At 46.6% G+C, this 22,425-nt stretch overlaps 1 long non-coding RNA gene and 1 pseudogene across 4 annotated transcripts in view; one reads left to right on the top strand and one right to left on the bottom strand.

Moving 5' to 3' along the window:
- The window catches only part of LOC139437404 (uncharacterized), a 45,452-nt gene that overhangs the window by 18,748 nt on the left and 4,279 nt on the right, over positions 1–22,425 (top strand). The gene's annotated exons all lie outside the window — the stretch shown is intronic.
- LOC101430987 (suppressor of cytokine signaling 5-like) lies at positions 20,687–22,030 on the bottom strand (annotated as a pseudogene).

Here is a 22,425-nt window from a genome sequence, read left to right on the forward strand (position 1 = left end):
AAGGTCCTGTAGATGTTTCCCTACACTGCTTTCTAAGGTCTTTATGGTCTTGGCTCTTATATTTAGGTCTTTGATCCATCTTGAGTTGATCTTTGTATAAGGTGTGAGATGGTAATCCTCTTTCATTCTTCTACATATGGCTATCCAGTTCTCCAGGCACCATTTGTTGAATAGGCCATTCTCTCCCAGTTGAGAGGGTTTGGTGGCTTTATCGAATATTATATGGCTATATACATGAGGTTCTATATCTGAACTTTCAATTCGATTCCATTGGTCTGTGTGTCTCTCCTTATGCCAGTACCATGCTGTTTTCACTACTGTAGCTCTGTAGTATGTTTTGAAGTCAGAAAGTGTGATTCCTCCTATTTCGTTTTTCTTTTTCAATATGTCTTTGGCTATTCGGGGCCTCTTTCTATTCCAAATAAATTTCATAGTTAGTTTTTCTAGTTCCTTAAAGAAGGCTGTGTTGATTTTTATTGGGATTGCATTGAATGTGTAGATCAGTTTTGGTAGGATAGATATCTTAATAATATTCAGTCTTCCTATCCATGAACAGGGAATATTCTTCCATTTATTTAGGTCTTCTTTGATTTCCTTGAACAATCTTGTATAGTTCTCGATGTATAAGTTTTTTACCTCTTTAGTTAAATTTATTCCTAAGTATTTGATTTTTTTATTTACTATTGTGAATGGTATTTGTTTCTTGATTTCCTCCTGATCTTGCTCATTATTGGTGTATAGAAATGCTACTGATTTTTGCGCATTGATCTTATAACCTGCGACTTTACTAAACTCATTTATGAGTTCTAGGAGCTTTGTTGTAGATCTCTCAGGGTTTTCTATATATAGGATCATGTCATCTGCAAATAATGAAATTTTGACTTCTTCCCTTCCAATTTGAATGCCTTTTATATATGGTTCTTGTCTCAGTGCTCGAGCAAGTACTTCCAAGACAATGTTAAATAGGAGCGGAGACAATGGGCATCCTTGTCCTGTTCCTGAGTTTAGAGGGAAGGATTTCAGGATTTCGCCATTATAAACAATGTTGGCTTTCGGTTTTTCATATATACTCTTTATCATGTTCAAAAAGTTTCCTTGTATTCCGATCTTTTGGAGTGTTTTTATCAGGAAGGGGTGCTGTATTTTGTCAAATGCCTTTTCTGCATCTATAGATATAATCATGTGGTTTTTTTCTCTCAATCTGTTTATATGGTGTATTACATTGATTGATTTTCTTATGTTGAACCATCCTTGCATACCTGGAATAAATCCCACTTGGTCATGGTGTATAATTCGTTTAATGTGTTGTTGAATACGATTAGCAAGTATTTTGTTAAGTATTTTTGCGTCTAGGTTCATTAGAGAAATTGGTCTGTAATTTTCCTTTCTTGTGGTGTCTTTGTTTGGCTTTGGTACTAGGTTAATGTTGGCATCATTGAAGGAATTAGGCAGTGTTCCTTCTGTTTCGATTTTTTGGAATAGTTTCAACAGGATTGGTGTTAGTTCTTTCCGGAATGTTTTGTAGAATTCACCTGTGAAGCCATCTGGCCCTGGGCTCTTCTTAGTTGGGAGATTTTTAATGACTGATTCTATCTCTTTGCTTGTGATTGGTTTGTTAAGATCATCAATTTCTTCTTTCGTCAGTATGGGCTGCTTATGTGTTTCTAGGAATTTGTCCATTTCCTCTAAATTGTCATTTTTGTTGGAATATAGTTTTTCAAAGTATCCTCTTATGATAGTCTTTATTTCTGTGGGGTCAGTGGTGATATCACCTTTCTCATTTCTTATTTTGTGTATTTGCATCTTTTCTCTTTTTTTCTTTGTTAGTCTCGCTAAAGGTTTGTCAATTTTGTTGATCTTCTCAAAAAACCAGCTCTTGGTCTTGTTTATTTTTTCAAGTGCTTTCTTATTTTCTATTTCATTTAGTTCTGCTCTTATCTTTGTTATTTCCTTCCTTCTTCTTCCTGTTGGGTTACTTTGTTGTTGTTTTTCTAATTCCGTCAAAAGTGCAGTTAGTTCTCCAATTTTTGCTCTTTCTTCTTTTTTGATATATGAATTTATGGCTATAAATTTCCCTCTCAGTACCGCTTTTGCTGCATCCCATAAATTTTGGTATGTTGTGTTATCATTATCATTTGTTTCAAGGTAGTCATTGATTTCTTTTGAGATTTCCTCTTTGACCCACTGTTTTTCTAAGAGTGTGCTGTTTAATTTCCAAATTGTCGTGTGGAGTCTGGGTCTCTGTCCCTTGCAAATTTCCAGCTTCACTCCACTGTGGTCAGAGATATTGTTTTGTATGATTTCGATCTTTCTGAATTCATTAAGCCTTTCTTTGTGGCCTAGCATATGGTCAATCTTGGAGAATGTTCCATGTGCGCTTGAGAAAAATGTATATCCTGCTGTGTTTGGGTGTAATGATCTATATATGTCTATTAGATCCAGCTCTTCTAATATACTGTTCAAATGTTTTGTTTCTTTAGTGATTCTCTTTTGAGATGTTCTGTCCAGAGTTGATAGTGGTGTATTAAAATCCCCCACTATAATTGTAGATGCATCTATTCTTTCACTTAGTTTTTCCAGCGTTTGCCTCACATATTTAGAGGCGCCCTTGTTAGGAGCATAAATATTTATGATTGTTCGATCTTCTTGACAGATTGTCCCTTTCACTAAAATATAGTATCCTTCTTTGTCTCTCACAATTGTTTCGCATTTAAAGTCTATTTTGTCTGATATTAATATAGCTACTCCTGCCTTTTTTTGGTTGTTGTTTGCTTGTATGATTGTTTTCCAGCCATTCACTTTCAACCTCCATGAGTCTCTGGGTCTAAGATGTGTCTCTTGTAGACAGCATATAGATGGGTCATATTTCCTTATCCAGTGTCCCAGTCTGAATCTTTTAATAGGTGAGTTTAGTCCGTTGACATTCAGTGTTATTACGTTTAGAGAGTTATTTATGGTAGCCATATTTTGGTTGGATTTGTGTTTGTTATATTTTGTTTGTATTATTTTATTTTCCCCTTCTATTTTTGTCTTTCTTGTTGCTTTTACACTCTCCTCCATCTCTGACTGTCCTGTTTTTTCCTTTCTTCCTGCAGAACTCCCTTAAGAATTTCTTGAAGGGGAGGTTTCTTGTTGATATACTCTTTCAGTTTCTGTTTATCTGTGAATATTTTGAACTCTCCATCATTTTTGAATGCTAGTTTAGCTGGATAGAGTATTCTTGGTTGGAAATTTTTTTCCTTTAGTACCTTGACTATCTCATACCACTGCCTTCTTGCCTCCATCGTTTCAGATGAGAAATCAGCACTTAATCTTATGGAGTTTCCCTTGTATGTGATGGTTTTCTTTTCTCTTGCTGCTTTTAGAATTTTTTCTTTGTCTTGAGCATTGGATAATTTGACAAGTATATGTCTTGGGGTGGGCCTGTTGGGGTTTATGACCAGTGGAGTGCGCTGTGCTTCTTGGATATGTACATCTGTCTCTTTCAGTAGATTTGGGAAGTTTTCATTCATTATTTCCTGCAACAGTCCTTCTGACCCCTTTCCCTTCTCTTCTCCTTCTGGAATGCCTATAATACGTATGTTTGAGCGTTTTACGTTATCATTCAGGTCCCTAAGTCCTATCTGGATTTTTTCTACCTTTTTATTGACCACTTCTACTATCTGTTTGATTTCCAATGCACTGTCTTCCACATCACTAATTCTCTGCTCTGCCTCTTCTAGTCTGCTGATATTTGCTGCAAGTGTATTTTTGATTTCTTGAATTGTGGTGTTCATTTCCATCATATCTGTTATTTTTTTGCGCATGTCTGCAATTTCCCCTCCAAGTGTTGTCTTCATGCTGTTAACCTCTTTCATTACTTCATCAAATTTGTCGGTGATAAATGATCTGAGATCTTTCATTGCTTGTGTGAAGTCCTGCCCCCCTTCCTGATTGGATTCAGCCATGTTTTCCTGATTACTGGTTTGGTTTGTAGATTTTTGTTGCTGTCTTGTCAACATTTTTTCTTGACGGGTTTAATTAGTTCCTTAGCTTCTTTGTCTAGTCTTGGAGATTAATTAGCTGTTGTTTTTGCGTAAGTGTTATATCTTCTCTTTGTCACTTTGTTCTTCTTATTCCAATTTCTTATTGCTAGTTAAGCTCACTTTAAAGGAAAGTATTAGTGCTGGGGAAAGGCAATTGTGTAAGGGAGGAAAAAGTGTGAAGTAGTATTGGTGATATATGTTAACAAAGCAACAATATGAGTTCTGGGAGGATGGAGGTTAGATCATGTAAATTGTGTAGAGTTATAGTAGTAGGAAAGTACCTATAATGAGGTAGACGACTGAATATGGGAGGAATGTGGTACGTACTAAGAGGCTATTGTTTCCGTGAGAGAGGGAAAGAGAAAAGAAAGGTAATAGTTTCAGGGACGAATACCAGATGGAAAACTAAACAAAGGTATTAGAAATTAAGAGTTAGATAATTTGCGGATCAAAGAAAGGGAGATGGAATATAGGAGAGATAGCAGATGGTGGAGGATATCAAGTTGTAGGGGAAAGGGGATAGTGTAGATAGGCTAAATCTATTCACAGAAAAATGAGGCAGTGGAGGGTGAGGAAACCCAGCAAATGTGAGGTATTTCCTGTAGGACCTATTGTATTGTTAAGATAAAATAGTATAAGAAGAATATTGGGAACAGGAAAGAGAGGATTAAAAAACAACAACAACAACAACAAAAATAAAATAAAATAAAAAATAAAAAAAAACAAAAAAAACCAAAAAAAACACAAAAAACAAAGAACAGAAACCCCGCCGCCAGGCTCGGCTGGGCTCGGCTGGGCTCGGCTGGGCTCCGGTCCCCTGCCCTCCACGGCTCGGCTGGGCTTGCCTGGTCTTGGCTAGGCTCGGCTGGGCTCGGGTCCCCCGCCCGTCGCGGCACGGCTGAGGCCCGGGGTTTGAACTGCGGACCTCCCATGTGGTTTGATCTGATACTTCCTTTGATCGACCAGCTATCAAGGTGTCATCTACAAATTGCACAAGTGCTCTGTCTTGGAGCTGTAACTCTTTTAAGTCCTTGGCCAAAGTGTCCCCAAATAAGGGAGGCGTGCGTTTTTTAATCCCTGAGGGAGCAGTCCAACAGTATTGCTGTTTTGCTTTCTTCTCAGGATCTTCCCATTTGAAGGCAAATACTCAGATTCTAGGCTTAATAGCACACAAAAGAAAGCAGCTTTTTGATCTAACACTTTAAAACAACAAAGGGGAAAACAGATATTGGGCTCCCGTCTATCATACAGGAGGTCCAGGGTTCGATTCCCGGGGCCTCCTGGTGAAGGGGGGCTGGCCCACGTGGAGTGCTGGCCCACACAGAGAGCTGGCCCAGCAAGATGATGCAACAAAGAGAGACACAGAGGAGAGACGACAAGAGATGCAGTAGACCAGGGAGCTGAGGTAGTGCAAGAGATTGAGCACCTCTCTCCCACTCCAGAAGGTCCCAGGATGGGTTCCTGGTGCTGCCTAAAGAAGACAAGCAGACACAGAAGAACACACAGTGAATGGACACTGAAAGCAGACAGTGAGAAGATAAACAAAGGGGGCGGTGGTGGAATAAATAATTCTTAAACAATCACAGCAACAACAATGGTCTTCGGACAGAGTAGTTAACGATGTGCATGGATTTGGCACCACTGGGTGGACCTCCTCTACTATTTGATTGATGGCTCTCAAACCCTGCACGAACCGAACCCCCCTTTTGGTACCTGGCTTTAAGACGGGTAGGATGGGGGTATGAAATGGACATGGGCAAGGTTGAATTCACTGCTGTCTAAGGAACGAGTCTGGCGGTGGGTTTATACCTTCCCAGGCCTCTCTTTTCAGCGGGTCTTGTTTGACATTAGGAGCTATTGCGTCAGGCTTGACTCTTACCGGAACTGGCTCAGCATTTCTAGGTCTCCCTGGAATCCCATCCACCCATACCTCTGGCTTTATCTTCCAGAGGATGTTTTCAGGGGTTTCCAGCTGGACTCCTTTTCCTAAGTTCAGCAAAGCGGACTGGAGGGCACAAGCCTGGTTGAGGACACTTCAGAGTCCCATCTATCTGCTGGAAAGGCCACTCGCACATCCAATTTAGTTAGTAAATCCCGTCCCAGTAGTGGCATAAGACACTCAGGCACATGAAGGCATCTGTTTCAGATGGGTGTTCCTAGCCGACATTCGCGTGCTTCTAAGAGAGCCTTACTATTCGAGGCTCCAGGCATTTCAACCACTGCATCTGGTTTTGGAGACAGAGTCCCTTGCTTCTGATTTAAAATGGAGCCAAGTAGCTCCAGTGTCAATGAAAACGTCTACAGGTTTTTTCCCACTAGTATAGACATCCGGGGCTCCTCGTGGGAAGTGAGGATGTGTCCACTAAGCACAGGTCCCAGGCATATGAGGGTTACTTGCTAAAGTGCTCACTTCTGGCTGTGGGTTCACGTCCCCCTCCGGTCTCTTTCCTACTGACATACTGGTTGTAAGATCTCTGGTTAAGGCGCCATAGATTAAAATAGTAATTATGGGAAATGTTAACAGTACTGATGGCTGCAGCCATTTAAATTGTGTTTTGGGGAAGCGGATGTGGTTCAAGCAGTTGGGCACCTGCACGGGAGGTCCTAGGTTCAGTTCCTGGTGCCTCCTGAGTAAGATGAGCAGGACAGTGAGCTGGTGCTATGGGCAGGTGTGGTGAGCTGATGCAGCAAGATGACACAACCGGGAAACACAACGAGAAACGCAGCAAGCAGGGAACAGAGGTGGTCAAAGGATAGGGCCCCTCCCTCCCACATGGGGGGTCCTGGGTTCCGTTCCTGATGCCTCCTAAAAAGATGAGCAGACACAGAGCGCGTACAACGAGTCGACACAGAGAGCAGACAGCTCTCTCTGGCTGTCGTGGCCGCACTCCTACCTGGGCTCCTGGTGCCTGGGCTGCTGTATGGCTTTAGTCAGTAGGCCCGGATGGTCTCCCGGTGTCGGAGATCAGGATGTCGGCAGGGCGGGGCTGCCCCTGAAGCCTGCCTCTTCCTGGTTTCTGCAGCAGCTGGCGATCTTTGGCGCTCCTGGGTGCGGGGCAGCAGCCCCTGGTCTGTGGCTCTGTCTCCGCATGGCCTCCTCCCTGTGTCGGCCTCTCCACTTGGCGTACTGCCCTCCTAGGTCTGCTTCTCTGTGCCCACCTTTCCTCTCCTCATGAGGTCGCCAGTCGTATTAGACTAAGGGCCCGCTCTGGTGGGACCTCGTTTTAGCTTTAATTCCGTTTTCTTTTTTTTAAAGATTTATTTATTTTTTATTTCTCTCCCCTTCTCCTCCCCCCCGCCCAGTTGTCTGTTCTCTGTGTCTATTTGCTGCGTGTTCTTCTTTGTCCGCTTCTGTTGTTGTCAGTGGCACGGGAATCTGTGTTTCTTTTTGTTGCGTCATCTTGCTGTGTCAGCTCTCCGTGTGGGCGGCGCCATTCCTGGGCAGGCTGCACTTTCTTTCGCGCTGGGTGGCTCTCCTTATGGGGCATACTCCTTGCCTGTGGGGCTCCCCTACGCGGGGACACCCCTGCGTGGCAGGGCACTCCTTGCGCGCATCAGCACTGCGCATGGCCAGCTCCACACGGGTCAGGGAGGCCCGGGGTTTGAACCGTGGACCTCCCGTGTGGTAGGCAGACGCCCTAACCACAGGGCCAAGTCTGCTTCCTAATTCCATTTTCAATAACCCTGTTTCCACATGAGGGCACGTTCCCAGGCGCTGGGGGCCTCGATTCCACCCAAAGCTGACACCACGCAGGGCCAGCACGGGCAGCGCAGGCCCCGGACCTGTGCCCCGTGGGAGAGGCTGAGGCGCTCTGCCCGTGGCCGCAATCGCAGCTTGGTCACACCTAGGGAGGTTTTAGGGTGGGGGATCCGGGACTGCCAGCCGTCTGCTCATGTCCTCTTGTCTATCATTGTAGTTTCTAGATAAGGACTGGCTTAAAAATTATTGTCTTAAGTTGGGTGCCCCCAGCTCCCATGTTGTGGGTCAGAGCCCCAGTTTCCAGGCTTGGGACAAGCCTCTGGAAGTCGCCCTAGAGCTCTGGCAAGAGTGTAGAGAAATGGCCAGGGTCTGAGGGCTGTCTGGACATATTTATTAAAATGATTGTTTGGCTTCTTTGCCAAGTGATGTGTACAGGAAACTACTGCCTCGTTTCTTAATGCGACAGAGGAAGCCACTGAGATGGCCCCCAAGAGGGGGCTGCTTACACAGCGTGCCATGTCTGCATTATGGGGTGCTCTGCGGCTGGTACAGCAGCACGGAGTGGTGACCCCAAATATCGTTAAGTGAAAAACGAAGCAAAACAAACTGCAGAAGAGCAGAGGCTTTTGGCACTTGTTCCTCTAGGCATTTTGGATAACGCTAGCCGACCCTCTCTTTATACTGTAATCAGAAGAGACATTAAAAAAATTTCTGGGGGAAACGGACTTGGCCCAGTGGTTAGGGCGTCCGTCCACCACATGGGAGGCCCGCGGTTCAAACCCCGGGCCTCCTTGACCCGTGTGGAGCTGGCCCATGCACAGTGCTGATGCGCGCAGGGAGTGCCCTGCCACGCAGGGGTGTCCCCCGCATAGGGGAGCCCCACGCGCAAGGAGTGTGCCCGTAAGGAGAGCCGCCCAGCGTGAAAGAAAGTGCAGCCTGCCCAGGAATGGCGCCGCTCACGCTCCCCGTGCCGCTGACGACAACAGAAGCGGACAAAGAAACAAGACGCAGCAAATAGATACAGAGAACAGACAACCGGGGAAGGGGGGGGCGGAATTAAATAAATAAATCTTTAAAAAAAAAAAAATTTTGGGGAAGTGGATGTGGCTCAACAGATAGAGCGTCCACCTACCATATGGGAGGTCCAGGGTAAAAAACCCAGGGCCTCCTGGCCCATGTGGTGAGCTGGCCCACGCGCAGTGCTGATGTGCATGAAGAGTGTCGTGCCACGCTGGGGTGTCCCCCGTGTAGGGGAGCCCCATGCGCAAGGAATGTGCTCTGCATGGAGAGCCGCCCTGTCCCAAAAAAGCGCAGCCTGTGCAGCAGTGGTGCCGCACACACGGAGAGCTGACACAGCAAGATGATGCAACAAAAAGAGACACAGATTCCCCGTGCCGCTGACAAGAATGCAAGTGGACACAGAAGAACACACAGCGCATGGACACAAAGAGCAGACAATTGGGGGAGGGGGGTGGGAAGGGAAGGGGAGAGAAATAAATAAAAAATAAATCTTAAAAAAAAATTCCCACAACATAGCATTAGGTGAAAACAGTATTGCAAAGCAGTAAGTTAGGTATTATGCTATTTTTCAGGGAAAAAAAATCTATTCACACAGATAAAAGTACAGAAAGATAAACCAAAAGAGTAACAGTGGCTCATACTGGCTGATTGGTTTATAGATGATTTAAATTTTCTTCTTTATAGCTTTTTTCTCCTCGAAGATTTTTTTTGACAATGAAAAGGCATTCCTTTGGTAATAAGACAAAACAAGACAATGAGGGCCATCTTTTTTTTCTGGCAGGGAGATGGATTTATTTTGAAAGGGCCGCTAACACGATAGCCTCAGGAGAACGCAGCGGGCACTGGCTTACAGATGCTCAGAGCACGCTCTGTCCGTCCAGGCCTCTGTCTGGACGTCGGGACAGTCCTGTCTCTGGGTCGGGAACAGCTCTGGGGGTCTTGGCCCGGCATGGGATTCCCAGCAGCCTGCCGCTGGAGGTGTGAGTTCTTGGGTCCGGCTCGGCGTCTGGAACAAGCCAGGCGAGTGGCAGGTTCAGGTAACCTGCTGGCTTCTCACTGGAGGGGACTCAAGAGGGTGGGGCTCTCTGCCTCTCCCGGGGCCCCCTGTGCTCCTAGGCCCCCTTGTGGCCCTGCCCTCAGAGCCGCACCACCGCCACCACTGCTGCTGCCTCTTACCCTGCCCTGGTGTCCCGGCTGCTCCACTGGCGGGTGGCTGGACGTAGCCTTCCTCCAGTTCAGCCCATCTGCTACGAGTGGGAGGCCTTTCCTGTACGTTGTAGCCCAAAGCTGCCTTTTCTCTCCTAATGATGCTGCCCTTTGATTAAAAAAAAAAGCTTTTCATTTTAAAGTAATTTCAAACTCACAGGACATTTGCAAAAGTAATACAAAAGCCATACAGAGAACTCCAACATACTCTCTACCCAGATACCCAGCTCCACCAACTTTTTAAAAAAAAAAGATTTATTTATTTATTTTTCTCCCCTTCCTCCCCACCCCGGTTGTTTTCTGTATCTATTTGCTGTGTCTTCTTTGTCCACTTCTGTTGTTGTCAGTGGCATAGGAATCTGTGTCTCTTTTTGTTGCATCATCTTGCTGCGTCAGCTCTCCATGTATGAGGCACAATTCCTGTGCAGGCTGCACTTTCTTTCGTGCTGGGCGGCTCTCCTTACGGGGCGCATGTGGGGCTCCCCTAAGAGGGTGACACCCCTGCGTGGCACGGCACTCCTTGCGCGCATCAGCACTGCACATGGGCCAGCTCCACATGGGTCAAGGAGGCCCAGGGTTTGAACCGCGGACCTCCCATGTGGTAGATGCCCTAACCACTGGGCCAAGTCCACAGCCTCCACCAACTTTTAACATTTGCCATTTTTCTGTTTCTTCCCTCCCTCCCGCCCTCTCTTTCTTCCATTATCCCTCTCTATCATTTATCATCTATCAATCAATCTATCTATCTATCCATCCAACTATCTATTTTAGCTTCCTAGGCTGCTCAAAACAAATACCATTGGGAAGTGGATTTGGCTCAACTGATAGAGCATCTGCCTACCACATGGGAGGTCCAGGGTTCAAACCCAGGGCCTCCTGACCCATGTGGTGAGCTGGCCCATGTGCAGTGCTAATGTGCACAAGGAGTGCCATACCATGCAGAGGTGTCCCTCGCATAGGGGAGCCCCATGCACAAGGATTGCGCCCCATAAGGAGAGCCGCCCAGTGTGAAAAAAGTGCAACCTGCCCAGGAGTGGTGCTGCACACATGGAGAGCTGATGCAGCAAGATGATGCAATAAAAAGAGACACAGATTCCTGGTGCCACTGATACGAATACAAGCAGACACAGAAGAACACACAGCGAATGGACACAGAGAGCAGACAACGGGGGGGGCGGGGGAAGGGGAGAGAAATAAAACAAAAACAAATACCATGAAAAGGTTCAGGTTAAACAATGGGAATTTATTTGCTCATGGTTTTGAGGCCGGGAAAATGCCCAAATCAAGGCATCACCAAGGCTACCCTTTCTTCCTAAGGACTGGCCTCCTGGAGCTGGCTGCCAGTGATCCTGGCTCCCCTGTCACATGGCGAGGCACATGGTGGCATCTCCAGGCTCTGCTGATGGTCAGCCTCTGGTTGCTCCATCTGCGGCCCTTTTCCTCTCTCTGTTTGAATTTCATTCTTTTATAAAGGCCTCTAGTAATAGGATTAAGACCCATCCTGAAGGAGCTGGGCTGCACCTTCCCTGAAGCAGCCTCCTCAAAAGGCCCTGCTTACAATGGGGTCCCACCCACAGGAATGGAGTAAGTTTAAGGGCATGCTTTTCTGGGGTCCCTACAGCTCCAAACCACCACAGCATCCTTCTGTCCCCCTTAAGGTTTACTGAAGGGCTGACCCCATCCAACTCCTTCGCCTCTTTAATCTACTCAGGGCTGCCACCCTCACCAATCTTTCCCCTTTGGACAAAGAAGTCACCGTGTGTAGCCTTGGGACCCTGCCCGTCATGGTGCTTTTCCTCCACTCAGGCTTTTGTAATGAAGCTTCTCAGAAAGCCTTTGCTTGAAATGTTAGTCCAGCCAAGCAGGCTTTCGATGTGTAGGAAGTGGCAAGGAGCTTGTGAGGTGCAGAGGTCGATGGCCAGGTGACGGTGAAGGGTATTTGAGGGAGAGTGCCTGGGTCGAATCCGTCTTGCGTTCTACAAAGTTGGGTCTAGTGGGGTGTGGAGGGAGGAAGGACGGGGGCAGGAGGTGGGGACAGACATCCCTGCCCAATGGCAGGAACTACTAATACCAGGCTCCTAGAACCAAGGGGGCAGGATGGCCCAGCCAGCACTACTTTGACCAGACTTTTTTCTAGAGTGGTCTGTGAGGCCTGCCTTAGCTCTCCTGGGGTCCATAAAGCTTCCAGGTCTCACCCTCTGGGTGGGGAGACCAGTGCGGAGACCCAGCTGTCCCCTCCTTTGCAGTGTCCCGGGTCTGATGACTAAGCCCTCCCTATTGTCTGCCTGCGGGTTAGTCCCTGCATTTCCATCCCACTCTCTCTGGGAGCTTTCCAGGTCAAGCCAGGGCAGCAAGGAAATTGATCAGAAAAACCAACATTTCCCCATCCTTCCATTTCCAGTTTTCCCTCTTCTAAATAAGCTTTTATTCCCACATTTTAAAATAAAGATTTATTTATTTCTCTCCCCTTGCCCCCAACCCCGTCATCTGCTCTCTGTGTCCGCTCGCTGCGCGCTCTTCTGTGTATGCTTGTGTTCTCGTCAGTGGCATCAGGGATCTGTGTCTCTTTTTTTGTTGCGTCATCCTGTGTGCGGCGCCCCTCTTGGGCATGATGTGGGCTGTGGGTGGGAGGCTCTTTGTCTCTTCGGAGATAACCTTAGCCTAAGCTGTCTGTCCTGGCTTGTGGGTGTGGAATGGTGAGAGGCTGCGGCCCTGCCCTTGGTAACCATGGCAACGACTCCGGTCCCAGGAAACAGTTTATCAATGCAAACTCTATAAATTTTAAATATTCAGGGGAAATGCAAATGCTAAAAGCTTATTTAGGAATGTATGAAGTCCATGCTAAAAGCTTACCTAGGATGTGGAAGATATATGCTAATTCAAGCCTATTGAGTACTGAAACAAAAGGACCATTTGGCCTTTCCTCTCTGTATAAAAGGGACTCAAAAATCTTTTTTTTTTTAATTTTATTTTATTTATTCATTTTTTAAAAAATATTACATTAAAAAAATATGAGGTCCCCATTCACCCCCACCGCCCCCACCCCACCACTCCCCCCACAGTAACACTCTCCCCCATCATCATGACATATCCATTGCGTATGGTGAGTACATCTCTGGGCATCGCCGCACCCCATGGCCTGTGGTCCACACCATAGCCCACACTCTCCCATGTTCCATCCAGTGGGCCATGGGAGGACATACAATGTCCGGCAATTGTCCCTGCAGCACCACTCAGGACAACTCCAAGTCCCGAAAATGCCTCCACATCTCATCTCTTTCTCCCATTCCCTGTCCCCAGCAGCCACCATGGCCACTTTTTCCACACCAATGCCACATTTTCTCGATTATTAACCACAATAGTTCATGAATAGAATATCATTAAGTCCACTCTAATCCTTACTGTATTCCTCCTTCCTGTGGACCTTGGCTTGGTTGTGTCCATTCCACGTCTATGTCAAGATGGGGCTTAGATTCCACATGGATACTGGAAGCAATCCTCCTGCTTTCAGTTGTAGGAACTCTAGGCTCCATGGTGTGGTGGTTGACCTTCTTCAACTCCATGTTAGCTGGGACTCAAAAATCTTGTTCGGGGCTCGGGATTCAAACAGAAAGCTCCCGAGTCCGGCCGGCTGTCAATAAACCATTTTTCCTTCTTAAAATCATTCCTGAGTCCTGGCCTCTCTATACGCAAATAATTGAACCTCTCTCAAATTCTACAACAGGCAGTCTGTTCTTTTCTCACGTGGGGGTGGCTCTCCTTGTGGGGTGCACTCCTTGTGCGTGGGGCACCCCTATATGGGGGCACCCCTCGCGTGGCACGGAGCACTCCTTGGCGTGGGAGCACTGCACATGGGCCAGCTCACCACATGGGTCAGGAGGCCCTGGGTTTGAACCCTGGACTTCCCACATGGTAGGCGGATGCCCTATCAGTTGAGTCAAATCCTCTTCCCCTACACATTCTTTCTTGATGGACATTGGCTCATTCCTCAGTTTCGACTGTTAGGAGGAGGGTGCCCTCACAGGCCGATCCACAGAAGTGGGGGCAGGAGTGACTTGTTGGATATTTTTGCAAGGTTATGCTTTTTATTTCACAACATTTCCCCCCTCTGATGCCCCTATACACTTTTTATAGGGAGTCACTCATGCTAAGTGGAAAAATGACTTAAGGTAGTAAAGCATTCTACAAGACACAAGTACACTATTAAGACTAGTGTCCTTTCAGCTACGCTCCAGTCTCTGGGAGCTGCAGCTGCCAGTCCATTCCAAACAGCAAGCCGAGCAGTCTGAAGAGGAGCAGGAACCAAAGGGAACAGTTTATCTAGGCAGGTGGTGATGATTCGCGCTGGCTCTGGGTAATTTGGATTTTCAAGGGGCAGTCAGGTACAGGGTGAGTTGTCCAGTTGTTTTGTTTTTCATTGGAGTGTGCCCTTTTAATTTTAGTATGATGAATCCAAGGGCCAGTACCTGAAACTTTGAGAGCAGTGGGGGTTACAAAGATAACAGTATGTTGGCCCACCCAGGTAGGTTGCAGGGGCTCTTTTTCGTTTTTTTTTTTTAACCCAAATTAGGTTTCCTAATGAGATGGAATCCCGAGACAGGATAGTTTTGTGTATTTGGGCTAGGATTTTTAACTGCTGGAGGATAGAATCCTGGTCAGTTTTTCCTAGGAGCCTGAGATTTCACTTGAAGGTTTGAGTAATTGGGGGTGCTTGTTTAAATAGAACTTCAAAAGGTGAGGAGGCTGAAGGCCTGGGGGCATGCAGTCTGACTTTAAGGAGGGCTACTGGGAGTAGACTTACTCACAGGAGGTCAGTTATTTATTTTTTACAGACCTTGGCTAGGGTGGTTTTGAGGGTTTGATTTATGTGTTTCACTTTCCCTGAGCTATAGGCCTATATGCTGTGTGGAGTTTTTATTTAATTCCAACATTTTGCTAGCTCTTGGACAACAGCTGACACGAGAGCTGGCCCATTGTCACTGCTTATGGATAAAGGTATCCTGTGCTGGGGAATTATTTTCGGAGCAAAGCTTTGGTTACTTTTCTTGTTTTTCAGTGTGGGTGGAATAAGCACCTATACCTTTGACCTGGTTTCACTTTTGCAAAGTCCGCTGTTAAGTTTTAAAAAGGGGCAGTTCCTGTGGGTTGGGTGCTGGCCGGGGCCTGGGGAAACTGGGAGGGGTTGCTTTCAGCGCAGGTTTGGCACCGGCTGCCCACAGTGGTGCAGGGAGAGGTTAGGGCAATGTAGCAATATTTTCTGAGCAGGGCCTTTAAAGCAGTTTTTTTTTTTTTCAAGTAGGTGAGCTGTGGTGCTGTTGAACAAGGGTGTACACGGCCCCTCTGGGATGAAGACCTGGCCATCCGGGAGTAGCCAGCCCCGCTCTGGGGTCTGGTGTCCCTCCCCTTCCTTGCCTACTCCTGCTTCCCCCGGGTACAGTTCAGCCTTTCAATGCATTGTTTTAAAAGGGACAGGTGAGGCACCGGTGGTGGGGCTGCAGCTCGAGGGCCCCCGTGGTTGCCTGTCGAGCCGCCCCATCGGCCAGTGCATTTCCCCAGCAACTGCATCTGTCTCCTCTGATGCTCTTTTTTTTTTTTAAAGATTTATTTATTTATTTAACTCCCTCCCCCTCCCCAAGTTGTCAGTTCTCTGTGTCTATTTGCTGCGTCTTGTTTCTTTGTCTGCTTCTGTTGTCGTCAGTGGCACGGGAAGTGTGTGCGGCGCCATTCCTGGGCAGGTTGCACTTTCTTCCGCGCTGGGCAGCTTCTCCTTACGGGGCGCACTCCTTGCGCGTGGGGCTCCCCTACGCGGGGGACACCCCTGCGTGGGGCGGCACTCCTTGCGCACATCAGCACTGCGCATGGGCCAGCTCCACACGGGTCAAGGAGGCCCGGGGTTTGAACCGCGGGCCTCCCATGTGGTAGACGGACGCCCTAACCACTGGGCCAAGTCCGTTTCCCTCCTCTGATGCTCTTGACTGCGCATGACGGCGCCCCTGCCTGGCCTCCAGACCGCCTTTAGCAGTTGAAGAATCTTCTTTTTTCTTTTGCCTGCAGTTAGGAGTCCCTTCTCCTTATAAATTGCTCCATGGATAGGTACAGCAGCGAATGCACACTTAGAGTTAGTGTACGTGTTTACTGTTTGCCCGGTGGCCAGTTGTAGGGTTTGTATCAGTGCCCAGAGTTCTGCTTGCTGTGCAGACCACCCCCAGGTAGGGGAGCCCCTTCACTACTTATTTAGCTGCGGCGACTGCGCTCTTCGGAAGCCTCTCCTCATTGCTGACAAAACCGCTGCCGTCCTTGAACAGGGCTTGATCTGGGCAAGGAAGTGGCCCGGCCTGAGGTTGGGGCGGCCGGTGCACGCCTTCTTGTCACTTGTGCGCAGTTGCGCCCAGGAGGTCCTCTTTCGGTTGGCAGGATTTAGGAAAAGAGGTGGGGGAGTTTTTTGTTTTTGTTTTAAGCTCGGCGGGAGCTGAGTCCAAGTTAATTGGGTCCTTTAAATCCAGACACGTAAACCAGGTGGCCCCAGGCGGTACTGGCCGCAGCGGGGAGTTCCACGGTGACGTGTCCCCCCTTTGCGGGGTGGCCTTTCTCGATTGGGTGGGTCTGGATTTTGAAGGCTGCTGCTAACAGGGAGACCTGCTGTTTCATTGGCTTTTTGTTTTCCCTCAGCAGTTTTGTAAGTTTTTGTGTGATGTCTGGGGCCGCCTGGATGACGAGAGCTGCGCTGTCACTTCTCCGGCTTTCTGTGGCTTCTGGGTAGAAGGCGGTGTACATTTTGAAGGCTTTGCAGAGTTGCTTAAAAAATTTCCTGGAGGTTCTTCAGGCTTTTGAGTGACGGAGGCCGTTTTGAACCTGTTTGCGGCCGCCTCGTTCCTTCCATAGCCCCCGAGGAGGGCTTCTCGATCCACTGAAGGGCAGCCGCTCCTGCTCTGCGTGGCAGTCTCAGGCCGGCTGGGCCTCCTGGGCCGCCTCTCGGGCCCATTCCTCTGGCCCCAATTCACCTGCGGGGCCTGTTCTCGCACCCCCTTTCTGGCCTCCGTGGGGACCCGGCGTCTCTCCTCCGCACTGACCAGGGTTAGGGGGAGTTGGTGGCAATCATCCCGAGGGGGCGGTGGGTTTGGAAAACGGACGCCACGAGGCCGCTAAGAGCCTGAGGCTTTTCTGAACACGAAGGGGTGTGGTGCTTCCAGTTTAAAGATCTGCAGTTGCGAAAGGCTGATAGAGCAGGCTTGGCCTCCTGGTGGGCAGTCCTGCCTACACCGATCTGGGCTGGGCCTGTGGTTCACGGAGGGGCATCTGGAATGCAGGCTGTATAGACCCAAGTCTTTTCATCAAAGGGTCTCAGGATCCCCCCTGGGGGAGGCTGATGGGCCCGGGGAGACTGAAGGTGGAGGGGTCTCAGGGAGACCTGCTTTCAGAGGATCCAGGGCAGGGAGATGCCCTGGAACGGCTGGAACAGAGGGTGGGGGTGAAGTGTCTTCCTCTGGAGGTCCCTGTAGAATAATAGGCTTCCGAGGTCTGGCCATCTGAGCTACTAGGACCCTGCTCTGACCCTTCCTTTCAACACAGAATCGAACCTAAGGGGGCAGGGTTTGGGCAATTTTTAACCAGGAATTGATGTAGGGAAACCAATCAGGGTGGCCAGGGGCTTCGGTGACTGCCTGCCCAACTGCACAAACTGTGGCCATCTCTAGGGTTTTCTCTGAGGGCTAATTAACCCTAAACTTAGGCCACTTGGCTTTGCGCAGAGTCCGGAGAATTTTGGGGGACATATGGACACTGTAATTCCTGGAAAAGCCTTTTTCGAGTTTTTTTTAAAAACATATTCTCTAAGACTGTGAGTTTGGACTGTGATCCCATCCCTGAACTGGTGTTGCAGGACAAAGGAGAGGGGCCCCTCCCGAGGCCACTCAGATGCCCGCCTGTCCAGTCTCTCGTGAGAACTCAGGCCCTCTTAGCTAAGGCTTCCGTGCAGAGTCCGGATTAGCCGTTATGCCGTCTGACGCAGCCGCGGAGGGAAGGTTGGGGCCCCCTCAGACTCTGTAGCGCAGGCCGTGGAGCCACAAACTGGATCAGTGAAGCAAGCCTCTGCAGGCCCCCGTCATTCACTCAGCCACTCAGAGGTTACACAGTCCCACCCAAGGGACTGCCCTATCCTGGAATCTCGAATCTTGAGATTTTGGGGGGTGGTCAGTCTCCCCTTCCATCCTGAGATGGGCCTGACTGGCACTCAGAACCCCGGGGCTTTACCTTTCCAACGTTTCCTGATGTTGCTTAATCCACCTCTCCACCGAGTCAGGCCGGGGTGGAGGACGCGGCCCACAGGGGTCCTTTCCCGAAGCAGGCCCCATCAAGGGGACAGGTGGCGCCACCTGGTTCTTGTGATCTCCGCAGGCCGCGCCTGCCAGTCCCAAATCCAAGGCTCAAAGGGCCAGTGAGGTTGGGTTTCCCGGTCAGGGAACCAAATGTTGCAGCAAAGCCAGGATCTCTGAACGGCAGAAAGGCTCAAAACCGGCACTCCAGAGGGGTGGAGGAACAGATTTATTACACGCAGGTCCAGAGCAGAGTTAATCTCCAAATTTTGAGCCCTGAATTTCAGTTTTCATAGGTTTATATAGGATTTCAGGTGGGATCAGTAACTTTTGCTCATTGGCTAACATATTGCTAGGCGGAATTTTGCAAGCAGGGGGGTTACAGGGGCAGAACACAGCTGCAAGGTTGTGGGCTGATTTACAGAAGTGGGGGGGGAGTCACTTGTTTGATATCTCCTTACTAGGCCATGTTTTCACAGGCTGATTTACAGAAATGGGGGCAGGAGGTATTCGTTTGATAGTCTCCTGCAAGGCCATGCCCTCACAGGCCGATTCATAGGAGCAGGGGCAGGAGGGACTTGTTAGATATTTCAACAAGGTCATGCTTTTTATTTCTCAACATTATTAGGTGTTATTCATTAAATCAGAAACAATAGCATATTGCGTCACATTGTAAACAGAAACTGGCAAGCTCTCTTACTCATTCCCCTTACTTTCTTCTCTCAATGATGTTTGCAGCAGATCATAAAGCTAATGATTCATAGAAACCTACATTAAATTAGTGGTGATAAGAGGAAAATGATAATAAAGATAAAAACAGAACTGACTGCCACTTGAAATGCCACTTAGTGATCTTAGTTTCCTGAAAATTTCAGTTCAAGTGTGAGCTAATTGCTTGATTTTATCCCAGGAATCACTATGTGTGTACAAAAGAACAAAGTAAGGAAGAAGAGAGAGAGTTAGGGAGGGCAGGGAGGTTAAAGGGAAAAAAAAAAAACTTCCCATGGAAACCGAAGTTAAAAAATATATTGAAAATCACTTTGCCTATGGCGTTCCTATATCATAAATATACTACAGAACCCATAAATAACCAGCGCTATCATACTCAGTCAATTCTAAAAGTATCTTTGGAAGCATTTAATATATAGTGACCATGGGAATAGGGTTGAACAACTTAAGTTTTTTTTTTTTACAAGAACACCAAACATGCTTTATTAGCACAGAAAAGCAGCCATAACAAGGCACAGCAAGCAGAAACATACATTAGCAGTCAAAGGGTTAGTGTTGCATACAAATATAGCTTTTCTTTTTTTTTTGTAGCCTTGGCGATAGCCATAGGGGGTATAAAATAACATTCTGTAGCAGCAGGTAAGGAAACTAAGGAGCACTCACCAGTGGTACAGAGCACATTAACAAAAAGACACAAGAATGGAGTTGACTACTTTAGGGCAAAATGTCTAGGAAAGAACTGTAAATTCAGTTCAATACTAAGAAGCAAACACTAGAATTCGGTATTTCTTCCAAAAAGAGCGTACTCAAGTAGTATTGCATACTATTCTAAGTGACAAAAAGGTGCTAAGTAAAGTTATTTACAGATACAATGTTGTCAAGTACCTTTAAATCTGTAATTTAGTTTCAGACTTTCCATTAAAATTAACTGCACTGAAATTCTACAAATTATATTTCAGCAATTCAGCTATAAGAGTTTAGGACAGTGATGAATACCACCATCCAAATTATTAATTACATTTTAACAATAATCTTGACATCAGCAACCACTGTAGTTGTTATTATCTGACTCATCTGGACATCATTTATCCTCATTTTCTTCATGGTTCACAAACTCATCATGGGCATAGGAAAAGATCCAACTTTAATGAATCTACGATTAGTCTGCACATGTCAAATTAAAAAAAAAAATCACACGCAGGACTACATTGCAGAAGCTATTCCAAATGCCTGTTTAAGTTAAAGCGTTCATTAAAAAATTAATACTTAGGGCCTTTAAATAAATTTCTACTACTAACTTTGTAAGTTTAAATTTTAAGAACTACTATTTAGAAAACCTGGTTTATGTAACAGTACCTTTTGCAGAAGAGAAAAGGACACTGACTAGAAACTATATTAACATTTAAGTGAACTGCACTATGCCCTTGTGGCCAGAAAATTGCATTTCTTCTCAAAGGAAGGCAGTCTTTGTTTTTTGGGCTTCCGAAGCTTGAATTATAATACCTACAAATATCACTATTTTTGGAAGGTTATAGAAAAATTCTTAGAAAAAAAATAATTTCAAACATTAGTCACACTGTTGAAATACTCATCCAATATTAATTTGTTTTTCAGTAAGAAATAGAATTCTTCATAGCAGTGCCCCATTGCTTCACTCAGTTACCAAAGCCATTAAAAACCAAAACTTTAGCTAAATGTTTTTATAGGCCTTCCTGAACACCTGTAGCTCTCTCCTTTGTTGTTTCAATAAGCACCAGGTTTATTTGAGTAAGTAACAGCAGATTGCACCTGACAGACACTATCACTAAGTTTACATACTGTACTGAAAAAGCGTAATACTGATACGTGTGCTTGCTATAGGTGTACTGTCAGATGCACATAAAAACAGATCTAGTTCATGCCCTTTGGGGACAAGGGAGTTTACTTTGCCTTGACTGGCTCTCGTTCTAACCAGCAAACCCTAACTTTTTGTTTATAATGATATTCTTTTTAAAAATCCTGTAACATTGATGGTAAAGGGAGTCCATCAATTCCATCATATGTAGTGCATCTGCAGATTACTGCACGACAGATATACTGAAGGCTAAAAGGAAAAGTCCTATTTAATGATATAGTAAGCAAAGGTTCGAAAAACATGCAAGAACTGGGATCTCTGTAATGTTCCAAAAGTCCTGTTACAGTGGAGGAGTGAAATACACATGGGTCATGGACATCGAAACTAAAGTTGTGATTCCACTGTTCAATGCGGGCATGCAGGGATCTGTTGTAGCGACGGGAGCTCAGAGAAGAGGTAGTCCTCTTGTGCAGAGTCCCTGAGCAAAAACGTGCCTTCAGGTTTCCCTTCGAGAAGGGCTTCTGCTTCATATCGGTCCATCACTCCCCAGTAACAGGGATTACCCGTAATCTGAAGCAAATCAGGCACGAGGCAGTGTATGTGATCGATCTGTGTATGGACTTTCCAAGCTCCCTGTCTGCTAACACGGGCATGGCTGTCTCCAGATACCTGGCGTTGCTTCTGCCTACGTGACTGCAAACATAGGGTGGTTGTGTCCTCTTCTGAGTCACAATTAGCTTGTGGAATTGCAGAATTGTCCCCACTTATTTCAGTCATTCCAGGAGCTAACTTTGGTCCAAGTTTATATAATGGATTAACCTGTGCAGTAGCTTCAACTGTATGTATTTGTGCATTGGGAGGGGGGTCAACCCCTTCTTCAATACTAGCCGTCTTCTCTCTCTAAGTCTATCTTCTTCGTCTTCTGTAGAAACCAAAGACTGATCAAATGTATCAAAAAACATTGAATGTGGGCTTACAGGAGCTGGATGCTGTTTAATCAAATGACATTTTTGGGCTAAATCTGAGCCAGCAGGAAAGGGGCATTTCTCAAGCATTAATTCAGAAAGATGTATTTTTCTTTTATTAGAAAGAGGGGCTTTGACTGCTTGTTATAAGTTCTCATGGGAAAACACAACCCAACAGTGTCCTTCAACCTTTGTCTCAGAGAGCGACTACCTACGGTTCTGCTGGAAATGCTATCCATACCGTGTACAGAGCTTACACCATATCGCCTTTCTCTCTTTTGAAGTCCACTTCGAGTTCTACCAAACTTTTTATCAGTATCCAATGAGCTTTGTGTCTTTGTAGAACAGGAATGTTTTTTCTTCCCACCCCATGGAGCATGTCGAGAATAGGAGTCTCTTCTTGCAAGTCTTGTTCCTGGGGTGACGCATGAATCATTATCCTTTTCAATGCTTATTTCAACAATCTGAGTGATGTCAGTGGCACAGTTTTGGTTTCTCCTTGAAGAATTCTTTGAAGGGCTTAATCCCAGTTGTAAGGCAACATTTTCTCTTAAGGGACTGCTTTGTCGCTGAGGAGTTGAGTCTCCTATACAGATGTTCTTCTCTTTGACAGACAGACACCTGTTGGAGCTCA

Source organism: Dasypus novemcinctus, chromosome 23 (assembly GCF_030445035.2).
Source record: "Dasypus novemcinctus isolate mDasNov1 chromosome 23, mDasNov1.1.hap2, whole genome shotgun sequence".
Classification (NCBI taxonomy): domain Eukaryota; kingdom Metazoa; phylum Chordata; class Mammalia; order Cingulata; family Dasypodidae; genus Dasypus; species Dasypus novemcinctus.